The 24,619-nt window shown below is 38.0% G+C and overlaps 1 pseudogene; it reads left to right on the top strand.

The window, feature by feature from the left end:
- Positions 1-1,273: 1,273 nt before the first annotated feature.
- On the top strand, positions 1,274-23,084 carry LOC102140392 (heme-binding protein 2-like; annotated as a pseudogene).
- The last annotated feature ends 1,535 nt before the right edge of the window (positions 23,085-24,619 follow it).

The following is a 24,619-nucleotide window of genomic DNA, read 5'->3' as shown; positions in this document are numbered from 1 at the left end:
TTTCTTGAAAGGATACATGGACCTAGAAATGCACTATTTACCACAAAAAGTCACTATCTCATATGACCATAGAAAGCATAGCAAACTTCTTAATTTCAGAAGAGGAACTTGCTTTGCATTTTCATGATTAGAAAAACTCACTACAGTGGTTTTAAATCTCAAAGAAAGTTAGTACCCCAAAGGTGAATTCAAGCCTTTCACTCTTTTAAAGCTAAAGCAATTGTGAGCCATCAAAAGTGAAGTTATTTCTAGCTTTCCATATCTCTTTAAAATTCAAAGACTTTTGAGGCAAATTTTCTTAAAACTTAAGGAATTCGTATTTTTTCTGCTCAGTCTTCTCCATAACATAATTTCTCCCAAGCATCTATACCATAAATAAGAGCTTAGCCTTGAGAGGGTGGTAGACAACTTGCTTTCCCCTTGCCATATGTAATGCCCATGCTCCTCTTGATTTAATCAAAATAGAAACACAAGTTAGAAACACTTTGTTATAGCAACTTTGCTTTTGAGGTGTATATTTGAGTTTATTCCTATTTGTCTTTAAGCTGAATATCTGTGTTAACATTTGATCTCTTTCCTACTTTCTAGGCTGTCTTAAGCAATAATATCTTGGTCTGCTTCTTTCTTGGACTACAGGGCACCAATTTCAGTTTGTTTCTGTCCTATTTTCTTCCTCCCTTCCTTCAATATAGCGTCTCCTCTTCCTGTAATTGCTTATAGAAAATCACCCCTTTCTGATTGTACTGTGCCTTTTATAGTGATGGCATATAATGCTAGTCTGTCTTATTTGATTCTAATTAATATGCCTCCCAAATGTCTCTGGGTGACCTGACTTTTTAAGGAACCGGACTAATTGGAAGAGCCATCATAAATTATATACATTTATATCATTCAATACCATATATAAGTTTGAAACATAAACTAATATCTTCACAAATCACTTAGTACCTAGGCTTATGAATGAAGGAAATAATTGATTACATTTGAATTTTCTCCCTTTTCTCTTCCAAATGCTCTAGAAAAAAATAGACACTTGCAGATTTTCTGTTTTAGTAAAATAAAGATTATGTTCAAAGAGGCATCCAGATTTTTCAGCAACCTTTAAAAGATTAAATTATCCTAATGAGCACCTTGGCCTGTGTTGCAGATTGAATTGCATCTTCACAAATTATTGAGCTGAAGTCCTAACCACTAGTACCTCAGAAAGTCATCTTATTTAGAAATAGGGTCATTGCAGATACAATTAAATGAGATGAGGTCATACTGGAGTAAGATGGGCCCCAATCCAACTCACTGGTATACTCGTAAAAAGGAAAAGTTTGGACACAGAAACACAGGGAGAATGTCATGTGAAGGTAAAGGCAGAGATTAGGTGATGCTTCTACAGGTCATGAAACACTAAAATTCCCAGTGAATCACCAGAGGCATGGAACTGATGGTTTCACAGCCCTCAGAAGGAATCAACCCTGATGAAATCTTAATCCCAGATTTCTAGCTTATAGAACTGTGGAACAATAAATATCTGCTGTTTAAGTGACTCAGTATTGGGTACTTCATTATGGCAGCCTGAAAATATGGTTGTCTTTGGCTGCCCATAGAAGAGATGATATGCATGACTAATAGACTCGTTTATGTTAAAGAGAGGAATTACCTCATGCTTCTCAGCAATGCTCCTAAGCCTTATAAACTGCTTTAATTCTTTCTACTCTCTGCTAACAATATGAGCTTTGCAAACATAGGCATTTGATTTATAGGAATAAAGCTTGATTAAAAGGCTGTGCCTTATAAATAATCACATGTACCTTGGGTCAATATATACGAAGTTCATTGTTAATTTGGATAACTCTGACTTGGCTTCTTCAGGAAAACACAGCACATGGCATGTACTGAAATAGAGGGAATTAGTACTGGGAGTTAGTTACAGGAGTTGGGAGAGCTGAAAAGCGAAAAACAAGTTGGTGAGGAAGTGAAGACCTTTGTTACAGGAGAAAACGCCACCATACATGGGGCTGGAGAACCAAAGGAGTATGTGGTGTTACCAGAGCCCCAGAGTTAGGCTTGCTTGATTGCAAGTAGATAAATGGCAGAGGATCTCCAGGGAAGCTGGGCCCAGGGAGCGAAAACCTGTCCAGTGCGGATGCTGCTGCTAGAAGAGGCTGCCTGAGGAAGAGAGAGAAGATGAGCGATACCCTGGCCTCTCCTTTCCTTCCGCCTTCCTATCTGTTGTCAATGCCTCCTGATGGCTGGACTTATCCGTCAGCCAGCTGACACTGTGGCCTGGGAAATGTAGGTTGCCATGGAAATGTAAGAAATATGTTTTTTGTTTTTGTCCAAAAAGCAAGTAACTGGCATGGCCAGCATTGAGAGATTTTCAGACACGGTGACAGTAATTGTCAATGTTTCAAAAATGATAGTCAAATTTTGTTAAAAAGTGAATTAGCATTTATCGAGTGCTTACTACATGCCAGACACAGTTTGATGTTTTAATATTTGCATATGTTATCTCATTTACTCTATACAACAAACTTATGATGCAAGTATTATTAAGCATATTGAATAGAAAAGGATACTAAAGTGCAGAATATCAAAGTAGTTTATATATTATTATATTTCTAGTGGCAAAGTAGAACCAGCATGTGAAACGTGTTTTGTCTGACTCTAAATCAAAGCCCATACAAACTCTCTCCACCACTACACATTGTAGTTCATTAAGTTATGTACCAGGTTTGGAAGAGAAGGGTAGAACATGGTAATAGATGGAAGAGGTAAGCAAGTGCTCATGGAAAGTGATAGCCTGCATAGGGAACACAATAATGGGTCAGAGAGTTGAAAGACAAATTTGTGGAAGTGCAAGAAATGCCAGGTAGCAGACTGAGATGGAGACTTAGTACAAATGGGCAAGCATTCTTTAAAAATTAATAAACTAGGCCAGGCACGGTGGCTCATGCCTATAATCTCAGCACTTTGGGAGGCTGAGCCGGGCAGATCACTTGAGGTCAGAAGTTTGAAACCGGCCTGACCAACATGGTGAAATCCCATCTCTACTAAAAATACCAAAAAAAAAAAAAAAACAAACAAACAAAAAACAATTAGGGGATGGTGGTGGACACCTGTAATCTCAGCTACTGGAGAGGCTGAGGCAGGAGAATTTATTGAACCCGGGAGGCAGAGGTTGCAGTGAGCCAAGATTATGCCACGGCACTCCAGGCTAGACGACAAAGCAAGACTCCATCTCAAAATAATAATAATAATAATAATAATAATAATAATAAACAACTCTATTTCTAGAGCAGTTTTAGGTTCATAGTAAATTTGAGTGGAAAATACAGAGTTCCCACATACTCCTTGTTGCCATACATGTACAACCTACCCCACTATCGGCATTCCTCAATAGGGTGGCATACACAATTAATTAACTTACATTGACACATCATTATTACCCAAAGTCTGTAGTTTATATTAGGGTTTATTCTTGGTGGTGTTCATTCAGGGAGTTGGCAAATGTATAATGACATGTATCCACCATTGTAATATCATACAGAAGAGTTTTGCTGTCATAAAAATCCTCTGTGCTCAGCCTATTTATCTCTTTCTCCCTAATTTTTTTACTGTTACTAATCACTAATATTTTTATACTGTTTCCATAATTTTGCCTTTCCCAGAATGTGATATAGTTGGAACATATGAAATGTAGCCTTTTCAGGATTGGTTTCTTTCACTTAGTAACATGCATTTAAGTTTCCTCTATGTTTTTCATGGCTTGATAATGCTTTTCTTTTTTAGTACTGAATAATATTCCGGTCTGGATAAATCTCAGTTTATTTATCTACTCAACTACTGAAGGACATCTTGGTGACTTCCAGGTTTTGGCAAGTACAATTAAAGTTTCTATAAACATTGTGGGTGGGTTTTCATGTAGGCATAAGTTTTCAACTCCTTTGGGTAATAACAAGGAATGAGATTGCTGGATTGTGTGATAAGGATATGTTTAGATTTGCAGGAAACTGCCAAAACTGTCTTTGTTGAGCATGACTGTACCATTTTGCATATATACTAGTGAAGAATGGGAATTCCTGTTCTCTGTATCCTACCCAGCATTTAGTGTTGCCGGTGTTCTGAAGTTTCACCATTCTAATAGTTGTGTAGTGGTATCTCATTGTTCTAATTTGCAAATCCCTAACGACATACGATGTTGAACATCTTTTCATAAGCTTAATTGGCATATGTGTATCTTCTTTGGTGAGAAGTCTGTTAAGGTCTTTGGCCCATTTTATAATTGGATTGTTCATTTTCTTATTGTTGAGTTTTAAGAGTTCTTTGTATGTCTTGAATAATATTCTGTTATTAGACGTTTCTTTTGCAAATGTTTTTTCCTACTCCGTGGCTTGTTTTCTCATTCTGTTAACATTGTCTTTCACAGAGTAGGAGTTTCAATTTTAGTGAATCTAGTTTACCAATTCTTTCTTTCATGGATCATGCCTTTGGTGTTGTATCTAAAAAGTAATTTGCCTATGTTTGCAATGTCAGGTTCATTAAAAATATAAAAAAATTACACAAGGTAATTTAGGACTTTAAAAATATTGTCTTCTATGGTTTTATATTTTTTGCATTTTATATTTAGGTCTATGAGTCTATGTTCACTTACAATTATTTTTTGTAAAGGGTCCAAGGTCTGTGTGTAGATTCTTTTTCTTTTTCTTTTTTGCATGTGGATGTTGGTTTTTCCACACTGTTGCTGAAAAACTGTCTTTGCTCCATTTTACTGCCTTTGTTCCTTTGTCAAAGATCAGTTGACTTTGTTTATATATAGGTCTATTTCCAGGTTCTGTATTCTGTTCTGTTGATTGATTTCTCTATTCTTTCACCCATACCACACTGTCTTAATTACTCTATTTTTCTAGTAAGTCTTGAGGTTGGGTAATGTCAGTCCTCTGATTTCGCTATTTTCCCTCAATATTGAATTGGCTATTCTGAGTCTTTTGTTGGACCATATAAACACTGTAACCAATTTGTTGATATCCACAAAGTAACTTTGTGGGATTTTAGGATTGCAATGAATCTATATAGCGAGTTGTGCAGAAATGACATGTTGACAATATTAAGCCTTCCTATTCATGAATATGGAATATCTCTCCATTTACTGAGTTCTTTGATACCTTTGTAAAAGTTTTATAGTTTTCCTCATATAGATATTAGACATATTTTGTAATTTATATCTAAGTATTTCATTTTGAGGTGCAGTAACGTAAATGGTAGTATGTTTTTCATTTCAAATTCCACTTGCTCATTGCTTATATATAGGAAAGTGATTAATTCTTGCTTATTAACCTTTCATCCTGCAACCTTGCTATAGCAGCCTTGCTATAACTGCTTATTAGTTCCAAAAGGTTTTTTGTTTATTCTTTCAGATTTTCTATATAGATGGACATGTTCTCTGCGAACAAAGACACTTTGATTTCTTCCTTCCCAATCTGCATGCCTTTTACTTCTTTTTCTTGTCTTATTGTATTTAACAGGAATCCTAGTATGATATTCAAAAGCAATCATAAGAGGGGACGTTCTTGCTTTGTTCTTGATGTTAGTGGAAAAGCTTCTAGTTTCAAACCATTAAGCATGATGTTAGCTGTAGGTTTTCATAGAAATTCCCTACTAACTTGAGGAAGTTCCCTTCTATCCTAGTTTAATATATATTTTTTAATCATGAAAAGGTGTTGAATTTTGTCAAATGCTTTTTTGTATCTATTTATATGATCATGTGTTTTTTTTTTTCCTTAGTTTGTTGTGGTGGTAGACTACATTAATTGATTTTTGAATGTTGAACTAGCCTTGCATACCTCGCATGAATCCTATTTCGTCATGGTACATAACTCTTCTATTAGATTGGTGCAAAAGTAATTGCAATTTTTGCCATTTAACAATAATGGCGGGCTGGGCGCAGTGGTTCATGTTTGTAATCCCAGCACTTTGGGATGTTGAAGTGGGTGGATCACCTGCGGTCAGGAGTTTGAGATCAGCCTGGCCAATATGGTGAAATCCCTTCTCTACTAAAAATACAAAAATTAGCCGGGCATGGTGGCGGGCACCTGCAATCTCAGCTACTTGGGAGGCTAAGGCAGGAGAAATGCTGGAACCCGGGAGGCGGAGGTTGCAGTGAACTGAGATCACGCCATTGCACTCCAGCCTGGGCGACAACAGGGAGACTCCATCTCAAAAACAAACAAACAAACGAACAATAATGGTGAAAATCGCAATTACCTTTGCACCAACCTAATAGTTCACTATTAAATTTAGTTTCCTAATATTTTGTAGAGGATTATTGCATCTACGTTCATGAGAAACTTTGATCTGTAGTTTTCTTTTCTTGTGATGCTTTTGTCTAGTTTGAGCATTAGAGTAAGTAATATTTGCATCATAGAATGAGTTAGGAAGTACTTCCTCTACTTTTGTCTTCTCAAAGAAATTACAGATAATTGGTGTAATATAAAAAAATAAATATTAGGTAGAGTTCACCAGTAAACCCATCTGGTATTTTTTTTGTTTTAGAAGGTTATTAATCATTGATTAAATTTCCTTAATACATATAGTCCTAGTCGGATTGTCTGTTTCTTCTTATGTGAGTTTTAGAAGATTGTGTCTTTCAAGGAATTGAACCATTTCATCTAGGTTATCAAATCATTGTCATAGAGTCAACTATAAAGTTACATTCATAACATTTCATTATTATCCTTTTAATGTCCATGGGAAATGTACTGATATTCCATCTTTCATTTATGATATTAGTTTATTTGTTGTGTCTTCTTTCTTATATAGCCTGGCTAGAATCTTATGAATTTTATTGACTTTTTCAAAAAGGATAGCTTTTGGTTTTGTTGATTTTCTCTATTGATTTTCTGTTTTTAAAGAATTTCAACATTTTAGATTCAGAGGGTACATATGCAGGTTTGTTACCTGGCTATATATGAGATATTGAGGTTCGGAGTACAATTGATTCCATCACCCTGTTACTGAGCATAGTACCCAATAGTTAGCTTTTCAGCACTAGCCCTCCTTTCTCCCTCCCCTTTATGGCAGTCTCCAGTGTCTATTGTGGCCATCTCTATGTCCATGAGTACCCAATGTTTGGCTTTCACTTATAAATGAGAACATGTGATATTTGGTTTTCTGTTCCTGTATTAATTTGTTTATGGTAATGGCCTCCACCTACATCAATGTTACTGCAAAGAACATGATTGTCATTCTTTTTAATGACATCATAGTATTCCATGGTATATAAACAAATGGCCACATTTTCTTTATCCATTTTTTTCTTTTTGTTATGTTATTTTATTTTTACTTTAGGTTCTGGGATACATGTGCAGAACGTGCAGGTTTACTACATAGGTATAAGGGTGCCATGGTGGTTTGCTGCACCTATCAACCCTTCACGTAGGTTTTAAGCCCCACATGCATTAGCTGCTTGTCCTGATGCTCTCCCTCTCCTCCCCTACTGACAGGGTCTGGTGTGTGTTGTTCTCCTCCCTGTGTCCATATGTTCTCATTGTTCAACTACAACTTATGAGTGAGAACATGCAGTGCTTGCTTCTCTGTTCCTGTGTTAGTTTGTTGAGGATAATGGCTTTCAGCTCCATCCATGTCCCTGCAAAGGACATGATCTCATTTCTTTTTATGGCTGCATAGTATTCCATGGTGCATATGTACCACATTTTCTTTATCCAGTCTTACCATTATTTTTCCTGATCCTCTTACTCATTCCACCCTCCACCCTCATGTAAGCCTCAGTGTCTGTTGTTTCCCTCTATGTGTTCATGTGTTCTCATCATTTAGCTCCCACTTATAAGTAAGAAGATGCAGTATTTCATTTTCTGTTCCTGCATTAGTTTACTAAAGATAATGGCCTCCAGCTCCATCCATGTTCCTGCAAAGGATATGGTCTTGTTCTTTTTCATGGCTGCATAGTATTCCACAGTGTATGTGTACCACATTTTCTTTATCCAGTCTACCGTTGTATAGCCATTCTGGCTGTTAAAAAGTAAACAAATAATAGATGCTGGTGAGATTGTGGAGAAAGAGGAACACTTATACACTGTTGGTGGGAGTGTAAATTAGTTCAATCATTGTGAAAGACAGCATGGAGATTCCTCAAAAACCTAAAGACAGAAATACCATTCGATCCAGCAATCCCATTCCTGGGTATATATTCAAAAGAATATAAATTATCTGTCATAAAGACACACACACACATTTGTTCACTACAGCACTATTCACAATAGCAAAGACATAGTATCAACCCAAATACCCAACAATGATAGACTGGATAAAGACAATGTGTCACATAGACACCATGGAACACTATGCAGCCATAAAAAAGAATGAGATTGTATCCTTTGCAGGAACTTGTATGGGGCTGGAGGCCATTATCTTTAGCAAACTAATGAAAGGACAGAAAACCAATATCTCATCTTCTTATATATAAAGTGGGAGCTAAATGATGAGAAAACATTGATATACAGAAGGGAACAACACACACTAGGGCCTAACAGAGGATGGAGGTTGGGAGGAGGGAGAGAATAAGGAAAAATAATTAATGGATACTAGGTTTAATACCTGGGTGATGAAATAGTCTGTATCACACACCTCATGACACAAGTTTACCTGTATAACAAACCTGCAAATCCTGCACATGTACCCCTGAACTTAACATAAAAGTTTTTTTTTTAAAAAAAGCCATTCTGACTGGTGTGAGATGGTATCTCATTGTGGTTTTAATTTGCATTTCTCTAATGATCAGTGATATTGAGTTTGTTTCATAAGCTTGTTGGCTGCAATTATGTCTTCTTTTGAAAAGTGTCTGTTTGATAGACCAATGGAACAGAATAGTGATCTCAGAAATAAGACCACTCATCTTCAGCCATCTGATCTTCAACAAACCTGATGAAAACAAGCAGTTGGGTAAAGATTCTCTATTTAATAAATGGTGCGGGGTAAACTGGCTAGCCATATGCAGAAAATTGAAACTGGACCCCTTCCTTACACCTTATATAACAATTAACTCAAGACAGATTAAAGACTTAAATGTAAAACCCAAAACTGTAAAAACCCTAGAAGAAAATCAAGGCAATACCATTCAGGAGAAAGGCATGGGCAGAGATTTTATGACAAAAATATCAAAAGCAATTGCAACAAAAGCAAAAATGGACAAATGGGATATAATTAACCTAAAGAGCTTCTACACAGCAAAAGAAACTATCATCAGAGTGAACAGACAACCAATGGAATAGGAGAAAATTTTTGCAAGCTATCCATCTGACAAAAAACTAATATCTAGAATCTACAAGGAACTTAATTTTACAAGGAAAAACAAAACACACCATCAAAAAGTGGGCAAAGGACGTAAACAGACACATCTCAAAAGAAGACATTTATGCAACCTACAAACATCAATATCACTGATCATTAGAGAACGGCAAATCAGAAACACAATGAGATACCATCTCACACCAGTCATAATGGCAATTATTAGAAAATCAAGAATAACAGATGGTGGCGAGGCTGGGAAGACATAGGAATGCTTTTACATTGTTGGTGGGAGTGTAAATTATTTCAGCCATTGTGGAAGACAGTGTGGCAATTCCTCAAGTATCTAGAAGCCGAAATATCATTTGACCTAGCAATTCCATTACTGAGCATATACCTAAAGGAATACAAATCATTCTATTATAAAGATATGTGCATATGTGTATTTATTGTAGCACTATTCACAATTGTAAAGACATGGAATCAACTCAGATGCCCATCAATGATAGACTGGATAAAGAAAATGTGGTATATATACACCATGGAATACTATGCAGCCATAGAAAGCAATGAGTTCATGTCCTTTGCAGGGACATGGATGGAGCTGGAAGCCATTTTCCTCGGCAAACTAATACAGGAACAGAAAACCAAACACTACATGTTCTCACTCATAAGTGGGAGCTGAACAATGAGAACACATGGACACAGGGGGAATGGGGAACAACACACACTGGGGCCTGTCAGGGGGTGGGGGGATGACAAGCTTCAGGACAAATAGCTAATGAATGTGGGTCTTAAAAACCTAGGTGATGGGTTGATAGGTGCAGCAAACCACCATGGCACACATTTACCTGTGTAACAAACCTGCATGTCCTGCACATGTATCCTAGAAAACTTCAAATAAAATAAAATTTTAGAAAAAGTCACATGAAAAAGAAAAGTGTCTATTCTTGCCTTTTGTCCACTTTTAATGGGTTTGTTTGCTTTTCTTGCAGATTTGTTTAAGTTTCTTATAGAAGCTGGATATTAGACCTTTGTCAGATGCATAGCTTACAGATATTTTCTCCTATACTGTAGGTTGTCTGTTTACTTGATTATTGTTTTTCCTGTGCAGAGACTCTTTAATTTAATTACATCTCACTTGTCAAATTTTGTTTTAGTTGCGATGGCTTTTGGCTTCCTACCATGACATTTTTGCCAGTTCCTATGTCCAGGATGGTAATGCCTAGGTTGTCTTCCAGGGTTTTTATTGTTTTGGGTTTTACATTTAAGGTTTTAATTCATGTTGAGTTGATTTTTGTATATGGTATGAGGGAAGAGTCCACTTTCTTCTTCTTTTTTTTTTTTTTATTATACTTTAAGTTCTAGGGCACATGTGCAGGTTTGTTACACATGTGTACTTGTACCATCTTGGTGTGCTGCATCCATCAACTCGTCAGCACCCATCAACTCGTCATTTACATCAGGTATAACTCCCAATGCCATCCCTCTCCTCTCCCCCTCCCCGTAATAGGCCCCGGTGTGTGATGTTCCCCTTCCCGTGTCCAAGCAATCTCGTTGTTCAATTCCCACCTATGAGTGAGAACATGCAGTGTTTGGTTTTCTGTTCTTGTGATAGTTTGTTGAGAATGGTGGTTTCCAGCTGCATCCATGTCCCTACAAAGACACAAACTCATCCTTTTTTATGGCTGCATAGTATTCCATGGTGTATAGGTGCCACATTTTCTTAATCTAGTCTGTCACTGATGGACATTTGGGTTGATTCCAAGTCTTTGCTCTTGTGAATAGTGCCGCGATAAACATACATGTGCATGTGTCTTTATAGCAGCATGATTTATAATCCTTTGGGTATATACCCAGTAATGGGATGGCTGGGTCATATGGTACATTTAGTTCTAGATCCTTGAGGAATCGCCATACTGTTTTCCACAATGGTTGAACTAGTTTACAGTCCCACCAACAGTGTAAAAGTGTTCCTATTTCTCCACATCCTCTCCAGCACCTGTTGTTTCCTGACTTTTTAATGATTGCCATTCTAACTGGTGTGAGGTGGTATGTTATTGTGGTTTTGATTTGCATTTCTCTGATGGCCAGTGATGAGGAGCTTTTTTTCATGTGTCTGTTGGCTGTATGCATGTCTTCTTTTGGGAAATGTCTGTTCATATCCTTTGCCCAATTTTGATGGGGTTGTTTGTTTTTTTTCTTGTAAATTTGATTGAGTTATTTGTAGGTTCTGTATATTAGCCCTTTGTCAGATGAGTAGATTGCAAAAATTTTCTCCCATTCTGTAGGTTGCCTGTTCACTCTGATCGTAGTTTCTCTTGCTGTGCAGAAGCTCTTTAGTTTAATTAGATCCCATTTGTCAATTTTGGCTTTTGTTGCCATTGCTTTTGTTGTTTTAGACATGAAGTCCTTGCCCATGCCTATGTCCTGAATGGTGTTACCTAGGTTTTCTTCTAGGGTTTTTATGGTATTAGGTCTAACATTTAAGTCTCTAATCCATTTTGAATTAATTTTTTTATAAGGAGTAAGGAAAGGATCCAGTTTCAGCTTTCTACTTATGGCTAGCCAATTTTCCCAGGACCATTTATTAAATAGGGAATCCTTTCCCCATTTCTTGTTTTTCTCAGGTTTGTCAAAGATCAGATGGCTGTAGATGTGTGGTATTATTTCTGAGGGCTCTGTTCTGTTCCATTGGTCTATATCTCTGTTTTGGTACCAGTACCATGCTGTTTTGGTTACTGTAGCCTTGTAGTATAGTTTGAAGTCAGGTAGCATGATGCCTCCAGCTTTGTTCTTTTGACTTAGGATTGTCTTGGCAATGCAGGCTCTTTTTTGGTTCCATATGAACTTTAAAGCAGTTTTTTTCCAATTCTGTGAAGAAAGTCATTGGTAGCTTGATGGGGATGGCACTGAATCTATAAATTACCCCAGTCTTCTGCATATGGCTAACAAGTTATCCAAGCATCATTTATTGAATAAAGAGTCCTTCCCTATTGCATGTTTTTGTCAGGTTTGTTAAAGATCAGATGGTTGTAGGTGTGGACTTATTTCTGGGCTCTCTATTCTGTTCCATTGGTCTATGTGTCTGTTTTTCTTTTGTATCAGTACCATGCTGTTTTGGTTACTGTAGCCCTGTAGTATAGTATGAAGTTAAGTGACATTATGCCTACAGCTTTGTTTTTTGGTTTTTCTTTTCAGCACCATTTTTTGAATAAGGAGTTGTCTATTGCTTACTTTTGTTGACTCTGCCAAAGTTCAAATTGCTGTAGATGTGCAGCTTTATTTCTGGGCTTTCTATCCTGTTTCATTGGTCTATGTGTCTGGGCTTTTTTCAAAGCAGTATCATGCTGTTTTGGTTACTGTAGCCTTATAGCATAGTTTGAAGTCGAGTAGTGTGATGCCTCCAGCTTTGTTCTTTTTGCTTAGGATTGCTTTGGTTCTTTGAGCTCTTTTTTGGTCCCCTATGAATTTTAGAATATGTTTTTCCTAGTTCTGTGAAAAATGACCTTGGTATTTTGATAGGAATAATGTTGAATCTGTACATTACTTTGGGCAGGATGGCTATTTTAACAATATTGATTCTTACAATCCATGAGCATGGAATGTTTTTCCATTTGTTTGAGTCATCCGTGATTTTTTTTCAGGAGTGTTTTGTAGCTCTGCTTGTAGAGATCTTTCAATTCTTTGATTAGATGTATTCCTAGATGTGTGTGTGTGTGTGTGTGTGTGTGTGTGTGTGTCTGTCTGTCTGTCTGTCTATTATAAATGGAATTGCATCCTTAATTTGGCTCTGAGCTTGAGTGATATTGCTACACAGAAGTGCTATTGAGGTTTTTTTTTGTTTGTTTGTTTTGAGACAGTCTCGCTCTGTCGCACAGGCTGGAGTGCAGTGGTGTGATCTCAGCTCACTCAAGCTCTGCCTCCAAGGTTCATGCTATTCTCCTGCCTCAGCTTCCTGGGTAGCTGGGACTACAGGTGCCTGCCACCAAGTCTGGCTAATTTTTTTGTAGTTTTTAGTGGAGATGGGGTTTCACTGTGTTAGCCAGGATGGCCTTGATCTCCTGACCTCATGATCCACCTGCCTTGGCCTCCCAAAGTGCTGGGATCACAGGCGTGAGCCACCATGCCCGGCCCAGAAGTGCTATTGATTTTTATACATTGACTTTATTTCCCAAAACTTTACTGAAGTTGTTCATTAGCTCAGGAGCCTTTTTGTGGAATCTTCAGGGTTTTCTAAGTATAGAATCCTATTATCAGTGAAGAGAGACAGTTTGACTTCTTTTTTTCCTATTTTTGATGTCTTTTATTTCTTTCTCTTAATTGCTCTGGCTAAGACTTCCTGGTTTCCTGTTATCAATTATATGTATTTCTGCTCTAATTTTTATTATTTCTTTTTTATATTTACTTTGTATTTTATTTGCTCTTTTCTAGTTTTTTTGAGGTAGAAGCTTACATTCAAGGCTATAAATTTCCCTGTAAATACTGCCTTTGCTATATCCCACATATTTTAATAAATTGCATATATATTTAGTGAGTAAGGTTTTAAAATTTCTTTCAGATTTATTCTTTGATCATGTGTTATTAAGAAGTGTGTTGCTTAGCGTTCAAGTACTTTGAGATTTTTCAGCTATCATTCATACTGAATTGAGTGGCTTTTTTTTTTTTTTGACAGATTCTTACTCTGTCACCCAGGCTGGAGTGAGGTGGCATAATCTCAGCTCACTTCAACTTCACCTGCCAGGTTCAAGCAATTCTTCTGCCTCAGCCTCCTGAGTAGCTAGTACTACAGGCTTGCGCCACCATGCTGGATAAATTTTGTATTTTTAGTAGAGACAGGGTTTCACCATATTGGCCAGGCTGGTCTTGAATCCCTGACCTCGTGATCTGCCCACCTCGGCCTCCCAAAGTACTGGGATTACAGGCATGAGCCACTGTGCCTGGCCAACTTGTGTTTTATAAACTGGAATGTGGTCTCTCTTGGTGGATGTTCCATGTAAGGTGAGATTAGTGTTTAATCTGTTTTAGGATGAAATAGTCAATAGATGTCAGTTGCATCTAGTTGATTGCTGTTGTGTTTAACTATGTCTTACTTTCTTCTTACTGAACCTACCCATTTCTAATAGATAGGTAGTGAAGTCTCTGAGCAATACTGGATTAATCTATTTCTCCTTGCAGTTCTATTAATTTTTGCCTCATGTATTTTGACATTCTGTTTTTAGGTACACACTCATTAAGAACTGCTATGTTTCTTTGGATAATTAACTGATATTTCATTATGCTATGCCTATCTTTATCCCTGATAACTTTCATTGCTCTGAAGTCTGCTCTACTTGAAATTAACATAGCCAATACTCCTTTCTTTTGATTTTTGTTAGCATGGCATATCTTTCTCCATCCCTTTACTTTTAGTCTATATATGTCTTTATATTTATTGTGGGTTTCTTGTAGACAACATATAGTTGGATTTTTTTTTGATACATACTGACGATCTCTGTCTTTTATTTGGCATATTTAAATTTTTGGTGTTTCGGGTGGATTATTTAAAGAGACTGAATCTATGACAGACTGGTACACCTGAAAGAGATCGCATGGATATCATCCATGAGAACTTCCCCAATCTAGCTAGACAGGCCAACATTCAAATTCAGGAAATCCAGAGAACCTCAGAAAGATGCTCTGTGAGAAGGTCATCTCTAAGACACACAATCATCGCATTCTTCAAGGTCAAAGTGAATGAAAAAATGTTAAGGGCAGCCAGAGAGAAAGATCAGGTCACCTACAAGGAGAAGCCCAACAGACTAACAGCACACCTCTCAGCAGAAACCCTACAAGTCAGAAGAAATTGGAGGCCAATATTCAACATTCTTAAAGAAAAGAATTTCCAACCCAAAATTTCATATCCAGCCAAACTAAGCTTTACAAGTGAAGGGGAAATAATATCCTTTTCAGACAAGCAAATGCTGAGGGAATTTGTTATCACCATGCCTGCCTTACAAGAGCTCCTGAAGGAAGCACTAAATGTGCGAAGGAAAAATCATTACCAGACACTACAAAAACACACTGAAATACACAAACCAATGGCACCATGAAGCAACTGCATAAACAAGTATGCAAAATAATCAGTTAGCATCACAATGACAGGATGCAAAATAGTCAGCTAGCATCACGATGACACATAACAATACTAAACTTAAAAATAAATGGTTAACTGTCCGAATTAAAAGACATGGAATAGCAAGCTGGATAAAGAACCAAGATCCATTGGTATGCTGTCTTCAAGAGATCCCTCTCACATGCAATGACAGATATAGGCTCAAAATAAAGGGATTGAGGAAAACTTATCAATTAAATGGATAGCAGAAAAAAGCAGGGGTTGCAATCCTAGTTTCTGACAAAATATACTTTAGACCGACAAAGATCAAAAAAGACAAAGAAGGGCATTACATAATGGTAAAGGGTTCAGTTCAACAAGAAGAGCTAACTATCCTAAATATATATATGCACCCAACACAGGAGTACTGAGATTGATAAGGCAAGTTCTTAGAGACCTTCAAATGAGGTTTTGTTCATTTATTTTCCTTCTTTTTTCTCTATTCTTGCCTGCCTGTCTTACTTCAGAAGGACAGTCTTTAGGCTGAGATTCTTTTCTCCGCTTGGCCTATTCTGCTATTAATCCCTGTGACTGCATTATGAAATTTTTATAGTGTGTTTCTCAGCTTTATCAGATTGATTACATTCTTCCCTGTACTGGATATTTTGTCTGTCAGCTCCTGCAATGTTTTATCATGGTTTTTAGCTTCCATGTATTGGGTTACAATGTGCTACTTTAGCTCAGTGAAATTCATTTCTATCCACATTCTGAATTATAATTCTGTCATTTTAGCCATCTCAGCCTCAGCCCAGCCAGTTCTGATCCCTTACTGGAGAGGTGATGCAGTCATTGGAGGAAAGAGGGCACTCTGGTTTTTTGAGTTTTCAGCCTTCATCTGCTGTTTCTTTCTCACCTTTGTGGGTTTATATACCTTCAATCTTTGAGGTTGTTTATCTTTAGATTTGTTTTTTCTTTTAACAGTCTGGACACTTTTCTATAGGGCTGCTGTGGTTTGCTGGGGCTCCACTACAGATCCTAGTCACCTCAGATTTTCCAGTAGTTGGGGGTATCTCCAGTGAAGGCTGTGAAACAGTGAAAATGGCAGCCTGTCCCTTCCTCTGGGAGCTTCATCCCAGGGGGATATGAACATGTTGCCAGCCTGAATACACTTGTAGGAGGTGGCTGGGGACCCTTGTTGGGAGGTCTCACTCAGTCTGGAGCAACAGGAGTGGAGATTCACTTAAAGATGCTGTATAGCCATGCTTTTGTAGAGCAACTATGCTGTGATGGAGTACTTCTTCTATCCTTGGTTGGCCTGGGTGCTCCAAAGCTTGGAGGCTGGAATGGCTAAGTCGTGGAAACAGCAAAGATGGCAGCTTGTCCTTCCCTCTGGAAACTCTGTCCCAGGAAGTTTTCAAAAGAGAACATCAACAGGAGTGACTGGAGGCCCCAGTTGGGAGGTTTTGCCCAGTGAAGAAGAATGGATCTGGGACCCACTTAAAGAAGCAGTCTGGTCACATTTTGGCAGAGCAGCTGTGCTATGCTGCAGGATCCTTTCCATCCTGAATCAGTTTGGACTCTCCAAAGTCCACAGGTTGGAAAAGCTGAATTACCCCAATAGCAAAGATGGTGGCCTCTCTCTCCTCCTGGGAACCCCGTCTGTCCCAATTGTTGTTGGTGGCTGGCTGGAATTCTAAACCAGTGGGTCTAATCCTGTGAGGCACCATGGAAGTGGGACCTGCAGACTGTCACTCCTAGGCCTCCTGGATTCAGACCTTTTTCCAGGGGTATGGATGGAGGTCCAACTCCTGCCTTGCCTGAGTGGCAGTCACTTTGCTGTGGAGCATGGAGCCATAGCACATAAAGCTCCCATGTCTCTGTGCGTGCCTGAGCAGCTGCTCTGCTGAGACTCCATGCAGTTCTGTGTGTCAGACCAAAGGCCCTGGTGGAGTCCGTTCACAGGGGAATCATCTGACTTGAAGGTTGCAAAGATCTGTGGGAGAAATGTGGTTTCCCAGAATCACACATTCACTCACCACTTCCCTGGGTGGGGAGAAGTTCCCTTGGCTTTGTGTTACACTCCCATTCCTGGGTGGGCCATTGTCCTGCCCTGCTTTTCTACATTCTCCGTGGATTGAGCTGTTTCCACTGTTTCCTTGATCAGTCCCAGTGTGAGGAGCTAGATGTTTCAGTTGAAGGTGCCGTATTTACTTGCCCATTTTGTTCCTCTCTGTGATGAAAGCCATGCACACTAGCTGCTTCTAGTTGGCCATCTTGACCTGGAATCTCTTTTCTTTTTTGTTTTGATGCTTTTATTTAGCCTCAAAAATGGGACATGGATTTCTTTCTCTGTCTACCAGTTTTCCTCTCTCTCTCTTTCATTCCTTCAAACCTTCCTTCCCCTCCCTCATGTCTTCCCTTCCTTCTTATTTTTACCTGCCTCAAAAACTGCCATGAAAGGAATTGGGCTCTTCTTTACTTCTTCTTCCTATGTGATAAGTACAAACCAGGTCAGAAGATTGTCATTCTCTCTTCTACCTCCCGTTTTGCTCATGACTCACTTTGGTAGTTAAACCAAGGTGGGCAAGGCAGAATCTGCTTTGTGGACTTAACACTCCCAACAGGCGGGTCACTAAGATTAGACTGGAGCAGGTATTTGAAGGCCATCAACTTGGTCTCATATACCAGCAACATTATTATGTTTAGTTTTGTCACAGAGTGGTGCATTTGAAGGGCATTGCACTATTATTATTATTATTATTATTATTATTTTATTTTTTTTGAGACGGAGTCTCACTCTGTCACCCAGGCTGGAGTGCAGTGGCCAGATCTCAGCTCACTGCAAGCTCCGCCTCCCGGGTTTACACCATTCTCCTGCCTCAGCCTCCCGAGTAGCTGGGACTACAGGCGCCCACCACCTCACCCGGCTAGATTTTTGTATTTTTTAGTAGAGATGGGGTTTCACCACGTTAGCCAGGATGGTCTTGATCTTCTGACCTCGTGATCCGCCCGTCTCGGCCTCCCAAAGTGCTGGGATTACAGGTGTGAGCCACCGCACCTGGCCTACACTATTATTAATAAGCTGATATTTAGTCCCTATTAGTCTGTATACTTTCTATCAGCCAGAATTCTGGGAGAGGGTGGTTGGCACCCTGACTCTAACATTAACTTCTTTAACAGTAATAACCTTTATTAATTTTTCTGTTCAAGAATTCTCTCCTGTTTAGAAATTCTTACTGAGCTTACTCCATCAAAGTGATCTTAAATTTTAACATACTAAATGTAGCATGTTAATTTCTTAATATGAAGACCTAACCTTTCAGATCACTCTCTCACTACACCTGTTTTGACATCATTGTGATTTCCAGTGCTTTTGTGTCTTACCACTACCTATTTATCAGCATCAAATAGTTTCACTTCCCATTTTCTTCAACTTAAGCCCTGATTTGTCTTCTTTTAAACACCCTCATACCTACTCTTCCATGTCTTTTTGCATGTTCCTTATTTGATTAATACAATCATTCACCTTTATGATCCTGTATCTGCTCTGCTAAAGGCTAACTAGCATTAGTCAGTACTTTGTATCAATTTATGTTCCTAGATTTTGTCTTACTAACTTTTTTTTTTTTTTTTGAGATGGAGTCTCACGCTGTTGCCCAGGCTGGAGTGCAGTGGCGCGATCTCGGCTCACTGCAAGCTCCGCCTCCCGGGTTCCCGCCATTCTCCTGCCTCAGCCTCCTGAGTAGCTGGGACTACAGGCGCCCGCCACCGCACCTGGCTAATTTTTTGTATTTTTAGTAGAGACGGGGTTTCACTGTGGTCTCGATCTCCTGACCTTGTGATCCGCCCACCTCGGCCTCCCAAAGTGCTGGGATTACAGGCTTGAGCCACCGCGCCCGGCCTGTGTTACTAACTTTTTATTTTAACTAGTCAACTTGAATTTTACCATACTATGCTAAGAGTATATAGTTAGATCCTAAACCTAGGAGAGGCACAGTCTGTGTTTTCAATTTCTCAGGGAAGACTTTTTTCTTTCTTTTCTTTTTTCATTTACAGCTGAGACAGAAACAAACTTCTTCATTTTTCGTTAGTAGGACAACATATTCTCCCCCCAACCCTGTCCCCCAGGATCTTCTTTTACTAGTAATCCAGTCCTTCGCGGCATCTCAGTAATTAAGGCGTGCCACTTCTAATTTTATGCAATTTTTAGTCTTAAGGCTTCAAAATATTTGCATGCCTGGGCAATATAGTCTGAACTCTTAGTCTTAACTGACTTTGATAGTCTCATTTTACTACTCAAGAGCTATTGCAGAATCAGACTTAGCATTGTTGCTATGGCTTCATTTTCCCTTTTATTCCTATCTTCTGGTATTTTCCCTTTTTTTTTTCCTAAGAGGTAAATTTTAAATAAGTTTGTTATATTTTATCTAGCACTAATTTGTTTTGTGTTTATTCAACATTGTTTCCAGCTTTCAACTTTTTTTTTTTTTATTATTATTTCTCTTTATTTTGATAGGTATTTGCTCACCCTAACCAACAGGTGGGGAAACATGACTATCCCAGTACCATGTGCAGAGCTAGGATTTGAACTCAGAAAGCCCATGCACTTTCCCACATACCCCAGGATGATATTTTAGTTTCTCAATTTTACTTTTAGACCTCATTAAATTATCATCCTCTTCTACTAAAATTAAAAAAGAGGGAAAACATAGAAGAAACATCTGCTTCTTATAACAATTCAACTTTCCAAACTCTTGAAAAATATTGATATGATTTTTGGGAATCATATTTAGATTATTAAACTTCTAAGTGAATATTTTTGGGGTGAAATATTTTATATCATTTTCCAGAGACATAAGCTGTCCTCAAAGTATATATTAGTTAGTATTTTCCCAGGTTTTATTTATTTATTTATTTATTTATTTATTTATTTATTTATTAACTTTTATTTTAGGTTTAGGGGTACATGTGAAGGTTTGTTACAGAGGTGAGCTCATGTCATGGGGATTGGTTGTACATATTTCATAACCCAGGAATTAAGCCCAGTACCCAATAGTTATCTTTTCTCCCCGCTCCCACACTCCACCCTCAAGTAGACCCCAGTGTCTGTAATTCCCCCTTTGTGTTCATAAGTTCTCATAATTTAGCTCCCAGTTGCAAGTGAGAACATGCAGTATTTGGATTTCTGTTCTTACGTTATTTCCAGATTTTAGATTTTAATATTTCAAGACTAGGAAGTATGAAATATTTTATTTAATTTCTTTGTAACTCTTTGTAACTCAGATAGCGAGCCTTCAGTATTGACATTATGGAGAAGGCACTTAGAGTGAAGAAACACAATTAGAAAATAATCTTCCAAAATGCCATCCTGTACATAGGAAAATATCTTGCATTTGAGGAAATCTTGCCCCACTGTGAGTCTGCCTTTTGCATCTGCCAGGCATCCCAGAGGTATCACTGGCCTGGTACCAACTTGTGTGGCTGTGACTGTACTCTGTCCTTTCAAAAGTAAGACCGAGGAAGGCAGGTAGGAGCAAAAGAGGTTAAAATCATACGTATACATGAGCATATTTAATGATTAATGATAAAGGACCACACTTTCCCTAGTATCAATCCCATATTTATCTATGACCAGCACTTTTCCCTAACTAGCTGCTACTGGTGCCTTCAAATCTAGTGAGCATTTAGCAAGTTAACTGGCTCTAAGGGCTGAATGTATTGGCCTATATTGCTTGTGGTGGTTTCTATAGTTATCCTATATGCTTCCATATGAGAAATTAAAAATCAAATGAATTAAATATGAAAGAAAGTGGAAACATATTTGGGTGGGAAGTCCATAACTTAAACAACACTCTATATATGTACTCTTTAATATGTAGAGTGCTAAATAATTTGAAAATATGGATGACATGGATGATCTCCTAAGAATAAAAATCAGCAAAATTGATCAGAGAAACATAATACATAAGTAGACCAGTAACTATAGAAAAAATGAGTGAAATACCTGAGAAAAATGAATCCTACAAAGTGCCTAACCTGACAGAGAGTGTTCATCAGAAGGAAGATTAGAATTGACTTTAAAATCTCTTCTTATTTGAAAAATTTTCAAACCTATAGAAAAGTTAAAAGAGGAGTACAATTAACACCAGTGTATCCCACAACTAGATTTACTGTTAAAAATTTCCTAAGTTTCCTCTATCTCTCTTTATGGATAGACACATATTTCTTTTTTGTCAAATCATCTGCAAGTATATTTCAACCATGGTGACACCTCACCTCTAAAGACTTCAGTATGCATCGGGCAAAACCAAGAACATCTTCCAACAAACACGGAGCCATCATCCTATCTGAGAAATCAATACTGCTTATGTAATGCTACACAGTATGTAGTCCATGCTAAATACCAAATTTCCTCATTTTTCCAAAATGTTTTATAAAGATGATTTTTCCCATTTTCATATAGGATCCAATAAAGGTTCACACACTGTAATTGTTATGTCTCTGTAGTATCCTTAGAATGCTCCTCTTTCCCTCAGCAGACTCACTCTGTCCTTTGTGACTTTGAATCCTTTAAATAGGCCAGGTCAGGTGTCCTGAAGGATGTCCCATATACTAGATTCTTCTGTTTATTTAGGGTTTAATACAAAAATATCCAGCAAGAACACTTTCAGGCTCATTTGTTTCTGTTCGTATTCTATGTTTTTATTTTTGGCATAATTTCATATTTTGAACATGTAGAACATTTACGTGCATCAAAAATCAAAACTGGTGGCACATCTTGATTGGCCTGGTGGCAGGTGGGCCCAGATGTCAACCCTTCACGGTGGTTCAAGCTATAGACACTGGGCTGGAAGGCCCCAGAAGAGGCAAACCCCCAGCTCTGAAGTCATGGGATCTGACAGTATGGACAGTTAAGTGAGTCAGCACTTCTGTTGAGTCTATGAACAGGGGTTCAGCCATCCAGATAGGCTTTACAAAACTGAACAGCCACATTCAAGGCAAAAGGAGAAAGAGATGAAAATAATGGTGACAGCTCCAGTCACAAGCTACACAGAGGTTGGTTCATGTCCTTTTAGTGAGTCTACCAAGACCATTTCCCTGTATATCTCCTCTGAACAGCAATTCCATCTGCCCAGGCCTTCAGAGTCAGATGATTTTATTGAAGACACAGCCAGTATGACTATGTTTCATTCAATGGATACTGTAGGGCCCCAAAGAATCAAGAACAACTTTACTTTGGGAGGCTGAGGTGGGTGAATCACGAGGTCAGGAGTTCAAGACCAGCCTGACCAACATCCTGAAACCCGATCTCCACTAAAAATACAGAAAAAATTAGCCGGATGTGGTGGCTCATGCCTGTAATCCCAGCTACTCAGGAGGCTGAGGCAGATTCGAGAATTGCTTGCACCCGGGAGGCAGAGATTGCAGTGAGCAAGCCACTGCACTCCAGCCTGGGCCACAGAGGGACACTCTGTCTCAAAAACAAACAAACAAAAAAAAAACAAACAAAAAAAACCCCAAACAACTATTGACATTAGCAAGCATTTAAGCATTTTGAAGGAAGAAGGAAAAGTTTTAAAAGTTTTCATGAAAAGGTTTATTACACTGCAGGCTACACCAGTCCTTTCAGATTGCTTAATAGAAATGATAAGTGTAATTGATTCAGAAAAAGGAGTCCTCCAAAGAAAATGAATGAGAAAAGGAAAGGATGTTCCACTGCCAGGGGAAAGCTTCTGTTTAACCTAGACGTTAACACTACCTATCATAAAGTCTGTGTCTAGCATCTTCTTTTTGAGAGCACTACAATGACTCAAGCTTATTTCCAATGTGCCTTTTTAGTATGTGAAGCTTTGTCGCAGGGGACAATAATCTATACACATGTAAATTGGTCATAACTATGGTGGTCTTTGTTTTCTGTGGGGATTCAGGGAAATGTCATGTCACTTCCCCCTTCTTCGTTGCATCACAGTCTTGTTGCCTTGCGTCAGTTGGATGCCATCCTCTACAGATATTATCAATAAAAATATTAAAGATTTAACAAATCAAAACTATAGAATGTGATATAATCAGGGAAGTCTTGTTCTCACACATACCCCATCTACTCCGTTCCTACTTATTTCTTATAAGAAACTTCTGTCATCAGTTTCTAGTTTATCTTTCCTGTGTTTTCTTTTGTAAAAATAGGAAACACATATTTATTTTCTTATTTTTTATTTCTCACAACAGATTTGACGTTACATACACTCTTCCATATTGTTTTTCTTAAAATAAATTTTCTTTTAAAATAACATTAGGCTTTCAGAAGAGTTGCAAAGATATTAGAGTTCTCATATGCCCCTCACACGGTTTCTGCTGAAGTTAAAATTATGTTTTCCTATCTAATATTTGTCAAACCCAAAAGAAAAAAATCAATATTTACAAATGACTATTCACTGGATTTTACAAGTTTTTCCACTAATATTCTTTTTCTATTCCAGAATCCCATGAAGGATCTCACATGGATGGAATGGATTTTGTCACATGTCTCTTTAGTCTTCCCTGGTTTGTTAAAGTTTGTCAGTTTGTAATTTATTCATGACCTTGCCATGAGATGTATTGGTTGGGTATTTTGTAGAATACTCACCAAGTTGGGTGATGTTTTCCTCATGAAGAGGTTGGGATTATGGGTTTTGGGGAAGAATATAACAGAGATAAAGTACCTTTCTCATCAGGCCACATGGGGGACATGCTATCAACATGACTTATGACTAGTGATGTTAACTCTGCTCAGTTGGTTAAGGTAGTACTTACTAGAGTTTCCCACTAACAAATTATTGTTTTTCTTTTTCCATATTCTATTCCTTGGGAATGAGTGAGTCACTACGTGTGGTTCATGCTAAAAAGGGGGTGGAGGGTTAAGCTCCACTCCTGAAGGGGGTGTAACACCTTGCTTTTCCACTTTTCAGTATATCTTGCAAACCACTCTATATCATATTCTTTGTCTTCTTTACTTTTTATGTCTATTAGAGTAGTTGCTTGTTTGGATATACCATAATTTATTCAACCAGTGCCCCGGGGATGAACATTTAGGCTTTTCCCAATAGCATTAAATTATAACATTAGGTATAAATATTAAATTGTAATAGATGCCTTTTATCAAATTAAATAAGGTCTCTTGTTTTCTTGGCATGCTGAGAATTCTTAACGGAGTGGTGTTGAACTTTATCCAATGCTTTTCTGTGTCTACTGAGA

This window comes from Macaca fascicularis, chromosome 12 (assembly GCF_037993035.2).
Source record: "Macaca fascicularis isolate 582-1 chromosome 12, T2T-MFA8v1.1".
NCBI lineage: Eukaryota > Metazoa > Chordata > Mammalia > Primates > Cercopithecidae > Macaca > Macaca fascicularis.
This window is presented reverse-complemented; position numbering and strand designations above follow the sequence as displayed.